Source organism: Aedes aegypti, chromosome 1 (genome assembly GCF_002204515.2).
Source record: "Aedes aegypti strain LVP_AGWG chromosome 1, AaegL5.0 Primary Assembly, whole genome shotgun sequence".
Taxonomy (NCBI): domain Eukaryota; kingdom Metazoa; phylum Arthropoda; class Insecta; order Diptera; family Culicidae; genus Aedes; species Aedes aegypti.
This window is the reverse complement of record NC_035107.1, coordinates 255,250,092-255,263,338: the sequence shown is the minus strand read 5'-3', so window position 1 is coordinate 255,263,338 and position 13,247 is coordinate 255,250,092.

Here is a 13,247-nt window from a genome sequence, read left to right as displayed (position 1 = left end):
GGAGCGCCACATCCAAGGAACGGTGACGCATGGAGGTGTGATGTGATGAAATGTGATGGTCTGGGGGTGTTTTCCATGGAGTGGAGTAGAAAGCCTTGTGAAAATGGACGGAATAATGACCGCAGATTCCTACATCAACATCTTACGGAAAAATCTGGAGGTTTCGCTGATCCAGACGGGCCTTGAAGAGATATTCATATTTCTCTAGAACAACGACCCGAAGCATACTGCCAAAAAGAAAAAGTCTTTCAGACATGGAGTTCTGATAATTAATCTGTGTAGTATAATTAAAAAGTGTACGATTTGACAGATAACTATTCTAACAATGTATGTTAGAAAATTAAAGTTTTTCAATTTTACAATTAAGCCTCCATGCAAAGCACTGTCGAATGTTTTTTCTATGTCTAGAAGAGCAAGACGAGTAGAATAGCCTTCAGATTTGTTGAAACGAATCAAATTTGTTACACGTAAAAGTAGATGGGTGTACGAAAGTCCATGGCGGAATCCGAACTGTTCATTGGCAAAAACTGAATTTTCCTTGATGTGGGCCATCATTCTGTTTAAAAAAAACCTTTTCAAAAAGTTTACTGATGGAGGAAAGCAAACTGATTGGACGATAGCTAGAAGGTTCTGCAGGATTTTTGTTTGGTTTTAAAATTGGTACAACCTTAGCATTTTTCCATTTGTCAGGAAAATATGCTAATTGAAAACATTTGTTAAATATATCAATTAAGAATGATGAGCTTTTAACTGGAAGTTTCTTGATGAGGATGTAGAAAATTCCATCATCGCCAGGTGCTTTCATATTTTTGAATTTTTTAATAATAGTTCTCACTTCTTCCAAATCATTCTCCCAGAAATTTTCGAAAACGTTCTCTTGATTGAGATTTTTTTCGAAGTCCTGAGTAACTTGATTTTCTATTGGACTAGTGAGTCCTAAATTAAAATTGTGCGCGCTTTCAAACTGCATGGCAAGTTTTCAAGCTTTTTCGCAATTAGTTAGTAATATTTGTTTTCCTTGTTCAATGTCTTTATATGCTCTTGAGTTTTTTTTTTTTAATTTTAGATAAATTCCGAAAGGACTTATAGCCACAATCCAATCGAGAAATTATGTTTTCAAATTTTTTGTTTCTTAATTGTGAAAATCGTTTTTCAATTTCTTCCTGCAGATCCTGCCATATGATTTGCCACGATATTTGCAACGGCGCATGAACATCATAGTTATAATGCTATGAATTGGTTAGGGCCTCAGAAGATACTTTTGTAGCCCTATTCACTAATATCGTGTGACTCTCAAAATTCATGATTTTTAATTTTGAACATCATAGCTATAATGCCATGCAATATGAGGTTCTGGTAACATGTGATTAGTCCAGAAATAGATCTGATAAGGCTTCATATTCACCCTTTGTAATCCTATCGACTCATGGAGGTTTCACTATGGAATGCATGTTTATTGAATACAGTGGGATTCCGTTTTTGGCATGCTCCATTTTTCGCACCCTCCGATTTTGGCACCAAAATGGATCCGTTTTTGGCAACATTCTTACAATATGGTTATTGGTCACGCAATCGCAAATTTTCATGATGTCATTAATCTCTACCAGTATCTCAACCAGAGACCAATCTTCTTTCTCAGGAATACTGTGTGACCAGCCCACTTGAGTCTGCCAGTAGGTGATTTACATGAAAACCACTTTTCTTCAAATTTGGAACAGCTCGTTTGAACAAGGTACAAGCACTGATAGAAGAGCGTTAGCGTTGTTACATTATACTCAGTAGATTGAGCACTAGCATAGGAGCAATGAAAAATCTATGACTCATACAGAGTTGTAATCTTAAATTTTGTCTTACCTTTTCATCTCATAGTTCTTATTATTATGGAATTACTTGCAATTTTATGAAAAAAATGCGTTGTTCTAGTGAATTTCGGAAGTATAAAACCACGATTCTGTTTTCACTCAAATTTTTTGACACGGCCGTTCAAAAATAAGCATCCATATTTTTTTTACGTACGTTACATATCCCCCGAGTAATTCATTGAAAGAATGTGTGTGTTTCATATCATCTGTTAGATTTGAAATGCGCCATTTAATACCACTCTCATAACTAATGCGAACACAGTCTTCTCTTATTCACGCGTTTTAAAATGTTTAACAACTTTATAGAAGACATGAAAAGTGTTAAGTAAAAGAATTACGAAATTTTAAACATAAAGTACACAAATTTGTATGAAAAATACTCGTTTAAAACCATTTTTCTTCATAACTTTTTTCTTAAACTTTTATTATTTTCCGTGTCTTTTACAAAGTTGTTAAACATATTAAAACGTGTGTTTTTGCTGAAAATTGTACCTCTCTATTTCTTAAAGTAAAGGAATTATCGGTCGAACTCATTTTAATAGAGCTTATTTGTTTGAAAGTAAAAACCCATGCAAAGACGCTTATAGACATAAGTTTTTATCAACTGCCGAAAGGGGAGATATGGTACTTTCATGATTTGTAAGAGTTGTCTGCGCCATTTTGCGTCGAAGGCAGTTATAGAGGCCTAAACTACCCCTTGAAAAAATAGTAATTCATCAATAACTTTGTTACTTCAAAAGATAGCGTGATAATATGTTCTGCAAAAACATGGGATTTTTCATGACAAACAACTTTGTAGAGAACGCAAAAATGTTAAAAATCTTGGAAAAAAGTTATGATAAAAAGTATGATTTTTAGGGACCATTCACATACAACAGCATATATCTCAAAAAGTATAAGATATAGAAAAAACGTGTCTTCGACAAAGTTGTTTCAAATTGCCAATTCTACAACTTTGCCGAAGACACCATATGTCTAACTGAATGTTTTGAAAAAATAGTTTTTCTATCTTACTGCTAGGTGGATTGATCACAAAACTTTTTGCATCAAAAGTTGCGCTTTAATATACCAAGAAACTTCTCTGAACAAACTATATCGCTAAAATCAACGGTTTGGGCGCTATTCAAAAAGTGCATGAAATCGAGAAAATAAAACGCAGTGCAGCGGGATCTATGGACTTTGAGCGACAATCCTAAAATTTATAGCTAACCTTATGGCATATGTAAATTCCTATCGGAATACTGAGCAAGACCCTGAGAATTCTAAGTGGGACAATGTGGATTCCTAAATTTTCGTTGATCATAAGGTAACATTTATCAATTTCAACTTCTAAAAAAACAATAAATACTTATTTCAAATATAACTCTTATTTGTGTATTCTTCAAAATTACGGGCCGCATTTATGGATCATGAGATGTAGTTGTTTATGCTTGCCCTATTGACTGCGGTTAATCATTATATATGATTTGTTTGTCAGATACGTACATTAAAGAAGTCATGCTAACTTACCAATTTTTGTCAAGTTTTACGAGAGGGCTTTAAAGTAAACTGATGTTCAACAATGAAAAAACTCATGCAGTTCTGTTAAATCCAAATATGTTTTATACAGAAATGGATTTTATTGTGTTTTCGTATTCTAACACAGTTTCAAAGAAATGTCCAGTTCTTGAATAAAGGTCACTTATACGATTATTGATTTCACAAGGCCCACTCATAAAGCGTGCGAGAAGCTTATAAAAAAAAATTTAAGATATAAAAAGTATGTAAAACGTATGTCACAATGAATATTACGGGGCTATACATTCATAGCATAGTCCAACCTAACGAAAATCGGCTACAAAGAGGACCTTGATAAAACTGACCAGAGCTAAGTAATATATTTTCAAAGTATATCAGTTAATCTGGAGGCAAACACCCTTAATATTTAAATAAAAAATAATTTTTAACATGACTTCCCGAGTCATATGTTGAACTTCTATCATTTGTAAACATTTGCTGAGGTTTATAAACTGGAAATCTGAGCAGGGGCCTAAAATAGCCGTAGCGGTAAATGCGCAGCTATTCAGCAAGACCAAACTGAGGTTCGTGGGTTCGAATCCCACCGGTCGAGGATCTTTTCGGGCTGGAAATTTTCTCGACTTCCCAGGGCATAGAATATCTTCGTACCTGCCGCACGATATACGCATGCACAAATGGTCATTGGCACAGTAAGCTCTCAGTTAATAACTGTGGAAGTGCTCATAAGAACACTAAGCTGAGAAGCAGGCTCTGTCCCAGTGGGGACGTAATGCCAGAAAGAAGAAGAAACTGGAAAACAACGCAAATTAAAACATTTTTGAGAAATTAAATTTTGTTCTCATTTGAGAGTTGCGTGAAAAAATTGTACCTTGAATTTTTCATTTTCTTAGTTTGTACTAGCTGATAACTTGATGGGCTACAATCAGTTTCGTTGAATCTACGCCGAATGGATAATCCTTCTCCACTGGGCTCGGTCCTGAGCCAATCGTTTCCAGTCGCCCTGAACGTTAAGTGCCCTTAAGTCCTCTTCAACTGCAAAAAGCCAACGTGTGCGCGGCCTACCACGAAATCGACGACCTCGTTCAGGTTCTCTACTGAATATTATTTTTGTTCGTTGTTCTTCCGGCATTCGTACCACGGGACCAGCCCAACGCAGCCTGCCGTGTTTTATGAGTTTGATAATATAATATAACTATAACTTCTCTATATACTTGGTACAACTCATGATTCATACGATGCCGCCAGATGCTATTTTCTTGTTTACCGCCGAGTATTGTTCGCAGCACTTTACGCTCAAAAACTCCAAATGCTTTCCGGTCGACCTCTTTTAACGTCTAGGGTTCATGGCCGTATAGAGCAACCGGCATTAGTGTCTGTCTTCTTCTTTCTGGCGTTACGTCCCAACTGGGACAAAGCCTGCTTCTCAGCTTAGTGTTCTTATGAGCACTTCCACAGTTATTAACTGAGAGCTTTCTTTGCCGATTGACCATTTTTGCATTTGTATATCGTGTGGCAGGTACGAAGATACTCTATGCCCTGGGAATCGAGGAAATTTCCTTTACGAAAAGATTCTCGACCAGCGGGATTCGAACCCACGACCCTCAGCATGGTCATTGGCGAATTTCGTTTTCGTATGCAGGCTACGTGACTTAAGCTGATTACGGAGCCCGTAAAAAGCCCTATTCGCAGCTGCAAGACGCCTTTTCACCTCGCGGGTAACATCATTATCGCAGGCACGAATGCCTCTTTTACGGATCGACGATCAATTCCGATTATATCGATATCGTCCGCAAAACCCAGGAGCATATGTGACCGGGTGACGATAATAGGCGAAGGGGTGAAAAAATGAACACAATGAACAAATGAACTTGTTACGCATGAACAACAAATTCCAATAATTTTTATTACGCACGGATGATTTAGAGCATAAATAAAAGTGTTTTTGTAGATACGGAGATAAATTGAAGTCAGAACCACGTTTGTGATATTGATGTAATTTTAGGCACGGAGGTGGTGAGGTTTTTCAATGAGGTGAATATCGTAATGATATGTTATCGAAACAGAAACCTTTAAAACTGTTTTCATTTATAGATGTATTTTCAGGACTGTGATAAGAAAATTTCAAAAATGTTTGTTTTGCTCGTGCTCTTTGGGTACATTCAGGAACCGGTGCCATGTGACCGGATATCCGAAATGGCCAGATAAAATGAGAAACAATGTCATTCGACCTTATTGCAGCTTTTTACTAATAGGAAGTACACAGTGAATAATTTTCTCACCGCCAATCTTGAAAAATCTACGTGAACCATCACTTCCGGAACGAATATATGTACTCCATTTGAATCCGAAATGACTCCGGAACCATGTAGCTAATCCCTTTTTTTTCTTGAAAATAATAAATCTTGATGAGCTTGTGGTTTGCTTGAGACAATGGATCCAAAATTGTTGGCCAAGTTATGATTTTTTAAAGTTCAGTTTCGATGAAAAGTCAGACGTTGGGGGTTTGAGAATTTAAGAAGTTTTTTCAACGTATTTTTTTCAATTTTGATATTACACTTTTAGATACAGATGTTCTATAAGGTGAAGATAAACCGAAGCCAAACCTCAAATTTTCAAGAGCACGGATCTGGAGAACCAAACATCCGTTTAAGCTGAAAACTTAATCGATTGGTCACTATATTATGATTTCGCTATAAGCGAAATCATAATATTCAAAGTAATGAAATTTATTTACATTTGAAGGTATTTCCAAATTTTAGTTAGAGAGGTTAAATTGCATGGGAAACTCAAACAAATCTCGTAGAGTTGGAGAGGTATAGATTCACAGAGTGATCAAAGTATGATTAATTGAAAGGACCGCGCATTCTATTGAGTTAGGGGGAATATCGAGTTACAGCATGTCGAATAAAGTAAAGTTAAGCAAAGGTATTAACATTTCAAAAGTAATAGAAACATGATACACGAATGTTTTTAAGTGTTCGTGTTAATACAAAATCTGTTTGCAACCCATTAGCATTGTTTTAGAAAACACCATTAGTTTAGAATAATTTTACATACAAAGGTATCGACCGTGATAATTATATATTGAAATTGTTTATCGGCACATCGGTCTATTTTGCTCGAAGTAAGAGGGAGCATGGAGAAGCAATGATCGATGGATAGGTACCGTAAGGGAACGGCGAGATAAATTGGAGTTTAGATAATAACACCAACTTCCAGCATATTCGTCTACTCTAGTTGAAATTATAGATTGTGTTTGGTTTACCGGTTTCATATGATTGTTTAATTTTTTGGGGTCCAACGCGTGGCCATAACCCACGGAAATATCTCAGGCTTCATAACTTTTCTAACTAACTACACAATTTATTTTTGAAACAACACCTTAATGAGATTATATTGTAGAGAAATGATATAAGTTTGTGTCACCGTTTTTGAGTATCTTATGTGTGTATCTGGTACCACTCTAGCCACAAAAGACCTCGAAAACTAAAAAAATGTATTGTTTGATATCTTGGAGACAACTTAATCGATTTGTATGATATTTTCAGAGAAGCTCTTTATTACCTGATATTATATAGCCCGCCTTTTATTTTTTGATTAACTGACTAGAAACAAAATGGCGACCACTGAAATTTGATATGGGAAATGTCGGTCCCCCAAGGAATATCGGAATTTCTTCAAAACCAGATGACTGATGGTCAATATCGACACAAATTCTGAAAATAGAGGAGCTTTTGGAGAACTTGCGAAAAATATTGAGAACCAAAAAAGTTTTCACGACATGAATATTTTTTGTGGAGAAAATACGAAGCTGCTGGTAGAGGGGTTAAGAATCAATCAATAAGTTGGGTACTATGACTGAAAATACGCATGATATGTAATAGTTAACACCAAACATGGAATCAGCATACCTAAAAAATAGTGAATGATCAAGTGTCCAGTCATTTTCGACGATTTTTGAGGTTTTTGTCTGACTTTCATATGAAGGCCCGCCACTGTGCGACGGCGACGACGAGGACCCTCGTCGTAAATCGCGAAGAATCCGCTCTATCGCTTGCTGGTGGTAGTTGGAAATGCTTCCGAAGGATCTTGCTTACTCGCTCACACCGAGCACCAACACACATCGACTGTAGAGGGTTATGCATTTGCATTGCATTGACGAGGGGGACATAAAACGCCGGGGTCACAGGTGTAGGGGTCTCGTTGTGGGGAGAAGGGAAATGCATCTCGCCGCGACGACGAACGACGGCCGACCGACGAACGAAACGGTGGTGAAAAGGTTTATGATGTGTTGGACTTGATGCTTGCATGCAGCTTGCGTTGGACGAGGAATGTTTGTTTTCCGGTGAATGTGTGTGGATTTTGCGAATCTTGCACGGATGGAACGATGGAGAACGGTTTGGTTGGATGCAGTTTCGCTGAACTGAGGTGGTTCTAAAAGCTTTGTGCAGATAATGAACCTTTAATCCACTGGTGTCTTTGTTGGAAGTGGATTATAGTGCACCTTGAATGCACCGATTTTTTTTGGCGAAAATGATTGTATTGTCAGTCAAAGTACCATGCGTCTCCGTTCAGCAGTTTATTCTTCGAATGGTTAATGTTCACAGAAATACAATTCTACCTCGTAAAATATCTTCTTCTTGTTTCCCACATTACGTCCCTACATGGACAGAGCCTGATTATCAGCTTAGTGTACTAAGTTCACTTCCTCAGCTATTAACTGAGAGCAATGTTACCATTTCCTTGTTCGTATATCGTGTGATAGGCACGATGATACTCTATGGCCTGAAAAGTCGAGAAAATTTCCTCCACGAATCCTCGACCGGTGGGATTCGAACCCACTAACTTCAGTTTCGTCTTGCTGAATTGTTGCACGTTTACCGGCTACGGCTATCTGGGTCACATTTTCCATACTACCGTCGCTGGAAGGAAAAAGAGGTCAAAACAATATCTGAAATAAGTCAACGAAGCTGATACTGTCTCTGAATTTCTAATAATTCTTGGGATTTTCAACTTATCAGTTTATGCAGCTTCCGGGAAACCATGTTTATATACAAGCTATCTTTTTCAACTCACACAAAAGTTATCTCGGTTTATCTGGTAGATCTGGTCGCACTCTTGTACTCACCGATAAAGGAATCCTCTATTGGTCTCAATTTGTTAAACTGCATTCCTTACGTTGAATCAAAATGAGGGGATCTGTTCGAATAGGCAAATCCCAGTTCAAGCCTTTTTCTATAAATAAGCCATCCAACCAGCCAATTGGCTTTTTTTATAACTTACTTGATACTTGATGGGTTACAATTCGCTACGATGAATCTAGGCCGGATGAATGAGAATTCTCCCTAGGGTTCGGTCCTTAGCCAATCGCTTCCAGTCGGCTTGAATGTTAAGTGCCCTATTTTACAAGGGGGGAAATCTGCAAACAGATCCCCCGAGAAGGAAAACCAGGGAATGTGGGGATGACGCACCAACGACGACTCACTAAAACCAGCCCATTCTCGCTGAATTGCTCAAGTGATGCAAAGAGTGCCCCGACATTACCCTTGGCCTCAGACCCTAATCTCTCCGGAACCACCTTACGGTATTTCTTCGGGGAGGGGCCAGTACATATAGCACAACACAGCAGAAGGAGCCTAGGCAAATTGCTTTTTCTAGCTGGCTTAAACAATGCTACAAGGGACCAGCCTCGGCAAAGCTAATCCTCTGCATAGGATTATATTGCCTTCCACATATAGCGAACATGCGATTTCTCACAACAATGAAACGCGGGAAATCGAACACGACACGCTCCGCTGTTTCCTCCACACCAGCACAATAGGGGCACACAGGAGATTCTGAGTGTCCGAACCTATGCCGGTACTGCCTATAGCAACCATGTCCTGACAGAAACTGCGTCAGGTGGAAGTTCACTACCCCATGGTTTCTTTCATACCAATCTGACACAATTGGTATCAGCTGATGGGTCCATCTACCTTTGGTGCAGTTATCCCATTCCAGCTGCCAACCTTTGAGCGTTGCCTCTTTACACGCGTTGCGGACTCCTTCTGGTACATTGACAATTTGAGTGACAATTAAAAGTTCGGCAGTCAAAACTTCGGCTAATGTTGGCGTCGGCATTCTAATTTAGTGCTTCGCCGACGCATAAGGAATGCCTTTGTCGGCGTAGCACTTCGGTAGAATGCCGATGCCGAACTTCGGCGAACTTTTGTTGGTGATATTTAATTTCTCTTATGAACTTCGGTCTAAAGCAGGGTTTCTCAACCGGTGGTCCGCGGACCCCCAGGGGGCCGTGACGACTTTCCAGGGGGTCCACGAAGCCATTGTAGAGTGTGCTCTTTGATCGATGAATAGATGTGAGTAGTCTCTAACTTAACTTGCTTTACTGGAGTTCATTATTACCAAATTGCAGGTTTTTGTGCGTCCTTTAACGTCATTGATAGCCAGGTATTTCCTTACCTGCGTTGCTTAAATACCATATCAGCTTCAACTTAGTATCTATGTAAGAATCCTGGCAATTTGTGTTTTTTCTTGCAAGATTTGATCAAAAATCTGCCAGAAATTATTCACTCTTTCCACTCAAAACATGGGCAACCTTAAATCTATCAGCAGAATTTTTTATTAGATTTTCCAATGATACCTTCAGTTGTTGCAAAGTTTTGTAGTAGTGTTTGGTGAAATTTGTAATTGTGGATGGTTTACTCATAAAAAATGGGTTTCTTTCCTAAAATATGAATAGCAACTTCCGGAGCTGATTTTTGGGGCCACCTATTTTTTTAACCCTGAGAGCGGCTTCCTTGGATTACTGGAAAAACTTTGTAAAATATCCAGCGAAATATTCAAAGATCCCTGAAGAATTCTCCAAAAAGCTCCGTTGTATGCAATTGATAAGCTGGCGGCAGGATTTCTGTTAGAAATAAATGATTATTTTTATTTGGTAAAATACGTTTTGGAGGCTAATTATTGGCCGTTTTCCATGCAACATTGGTAAAAATAAGAGGTTTATGATTAATTAAAACTTCGTCTGTATACTGAGATTCAGGTCTCCAATTTGTATTTTGTTCAGTCCAGAATTATACTTGCAGACTCCTGGCTTATTTCCTAGTGAAGCTTCCCACAGGATCATAGCCGAATTCTTGAATTACGGCGCATTGCTTGGGTTTGTCTGCCAAGTGTATCTATTGATTCACTTTGAGATCTTTGGCAGTTCTCCACTAATACAGTCGACATTGCATATGTCGAAGGGACCATCGAGATAGGAAGAGATCGAGAAAAAAGAACATATTTTCAATGAATACTAGATTGAAAATCTCTCCATTACCAGGAAAACCTAAAACTAACAGACGTCATTTCGTGTTCGCAAATTATTTGGCATCCCTAAAATCTAGTCTAGTAACTATTGATAAAGAGCATATCGACATACGGAGAGAAAACCGGAAACGATAATTACATCGAGATAGGGAGATATCGAGATATGGAGAGCAAAAATGCATGCAGATTAGGGATGGCACACAAATTATGTCACGGTAAATTCCAACTTATTTGACCCCCCCCCCCCTTTGTCACGTTTTTTGTATGAGTCCTCCGAAATTTTTGTAAGGCTTGTCACGTTTGGCTTGACCCCCTCCCCCCTTGGAGCGTGACGTAATTTGTGCATGACCCCTTAAAGGGACCGAAAAAATCATCGACATAGGGAGGAGATATGGGGCGATCCATGAATTACGTAAGACAATTTTGGCGGTTTTTCAAACCCCTCCTCCCCCATGGTATGATTTTTTGTATGTAAATTAAAAATAATTTGTATGGCGCGTAAAAAATCCCAATGTAGATGTAGAGTCGACTGTATTGTGAACAGAATCCAATTGATATTTTTAGTGCTTAACAAGATCATTCGCGATAATCCCGCAAGATACCGCTATTTCAGTCATTCAGTTTGGTTCCCATTTTGAGCTTTGTTCATTGGACTTACACTATGGGCTTCGGTTTCTAGACAATTTATTATTAGGGGTTGGCAAGATGTTTGTAGACCTTCTGAGGGGGCCGCAACTTCAAAAAGGTTGAGAACCACTGGTCTAAAGTTAATCTGAATGCACAATATCTTTGGTTGAAGCGTTGAATATCTTGATGATGAGCCAGATGGGCGTCATACCGGCGATGATGCACACGGCCTTTTTAGAAACCGTACTCTTATACATGTGATCCTATACGTGCTCTCCCACCACCAGGATGCTGCCCGTTCTTAGCGCTTCTGACCAGATTGATCCTTCATATCATGCTAGGAGCTTGCGTTTGCTGGCAATTTCAGCAGAGCTGTTAGACATCATCTTCGATAGCGCCGCTATAGCTGTAGATGCCCTTTTACAGGCATATTCAACGTGGCTAGCGAAGTGGAGCTTGTCTTCCATCATTACCCCAAGATGTCTGGGGGATCACTTGGACTCTATGGTGCAATCACCTACTGCGATAAGCGCTCGTTGCCCGAACTTGCGATTGTTGATCTGCACCACCTTAGTTTTGTGACGAGCCAGTCCTAGTTTCCTAGACTTTATCCATTTTTCAACTATGGAGATAGAGTACGCTGCTGTCAACTATACTTCCTCCATCGATTCACCATAGACCACTAGGGTGATATCGTCGGCGAAGCCAACCATCTTAACACCCGTCGGAAGGGGCAGCCTCAGTAGGTCATCGTACATCGCATTCCATAACAGCGGGCCCAGGATTGAACCTTGAGGTACTCCCGCGGTAATTTCAACGCTTTTCTGCCCCTCCTCTGTGTCATACAGTAGAATCCTACCATCAAAATAACTTTCTAGAAGCTTACATGACTACACCGGTACCTTGAGGCTGTAAAGTGCGTGTGGTATTGCTTCCCAGCCTTCGCTGTTGAACGCATTTTTCACATGCAGAATGACAACCACGCAGTAACGGATGCCGATCCTTTTGTGCTCTGCACGATCGATTGGATAGAGTCTAGAGTAGATTTACTTCTCCGGAATCCAAACTGGTTATTGGACAGGCCAACCACACTCTCCGTTTACGGTACTAGCCTGTTGAGGATCAACCTCTCCAATAACTTGTCCATCGTACCTAAGTAGTAGACAGATAGGTCTATATGCCGATGGGTCACCTGGTGATTTGCCTGCATTCCTATCGCTTCCATACATCCAGGAAGATTCCATGATCTATGCAGCGTTGCATCGTAGTTCTGAACATGTCCGGATCCGCATTCATTGCCGCTAAGACAACATTCGGGATACCATCGTGTCCCGGTGCCTTGATGGACACGAATGATTTCACAACTTCTGTCAGCTCTTCGTTCATCCCCTCGCCACTTCTCCATCATCTGCCGCATACGGTGCTGGGGGTCATGAGCTTGTGGGATGATGTGGGAGAAGTACATCGATTCTCGATCGCAGCATCTCGGGCCACTTTTCTTGGAGCGCTATGGCACCTTTGGCCTTAGTCATTACCAATTTGTAGGCGTCACCCCACGGTTTGCAATTGATTCGCACCACCGGTACACCGGCAGCCTGTTCTCTCTAGGAGGGGCTTTTCTCAGCATGGAAGCATCCCACGCTCGTCATATCACAGCAACTAGCTCTTCACCGTTTAGGTCCTGAGTCTTCCGTTCGCGCTTTAGGACTTCAGTGAATACTGCGCCGTCGAAGCGCGCTGTTTTCCAACCTCGGGCTTGGGTCGAGTTACATTGCACTGCCCTCCGCTCGCCTGGTATTATACTATAGCGAATCGATTGATGATCGCTATGAGTATTACCGTCATCAACGCGCCAGTTCATGGTACCTAAAAGGATAGGATTACAAAACGTCAAGTCGATAATCAATTCTGCACCATTTCTCACTGTAC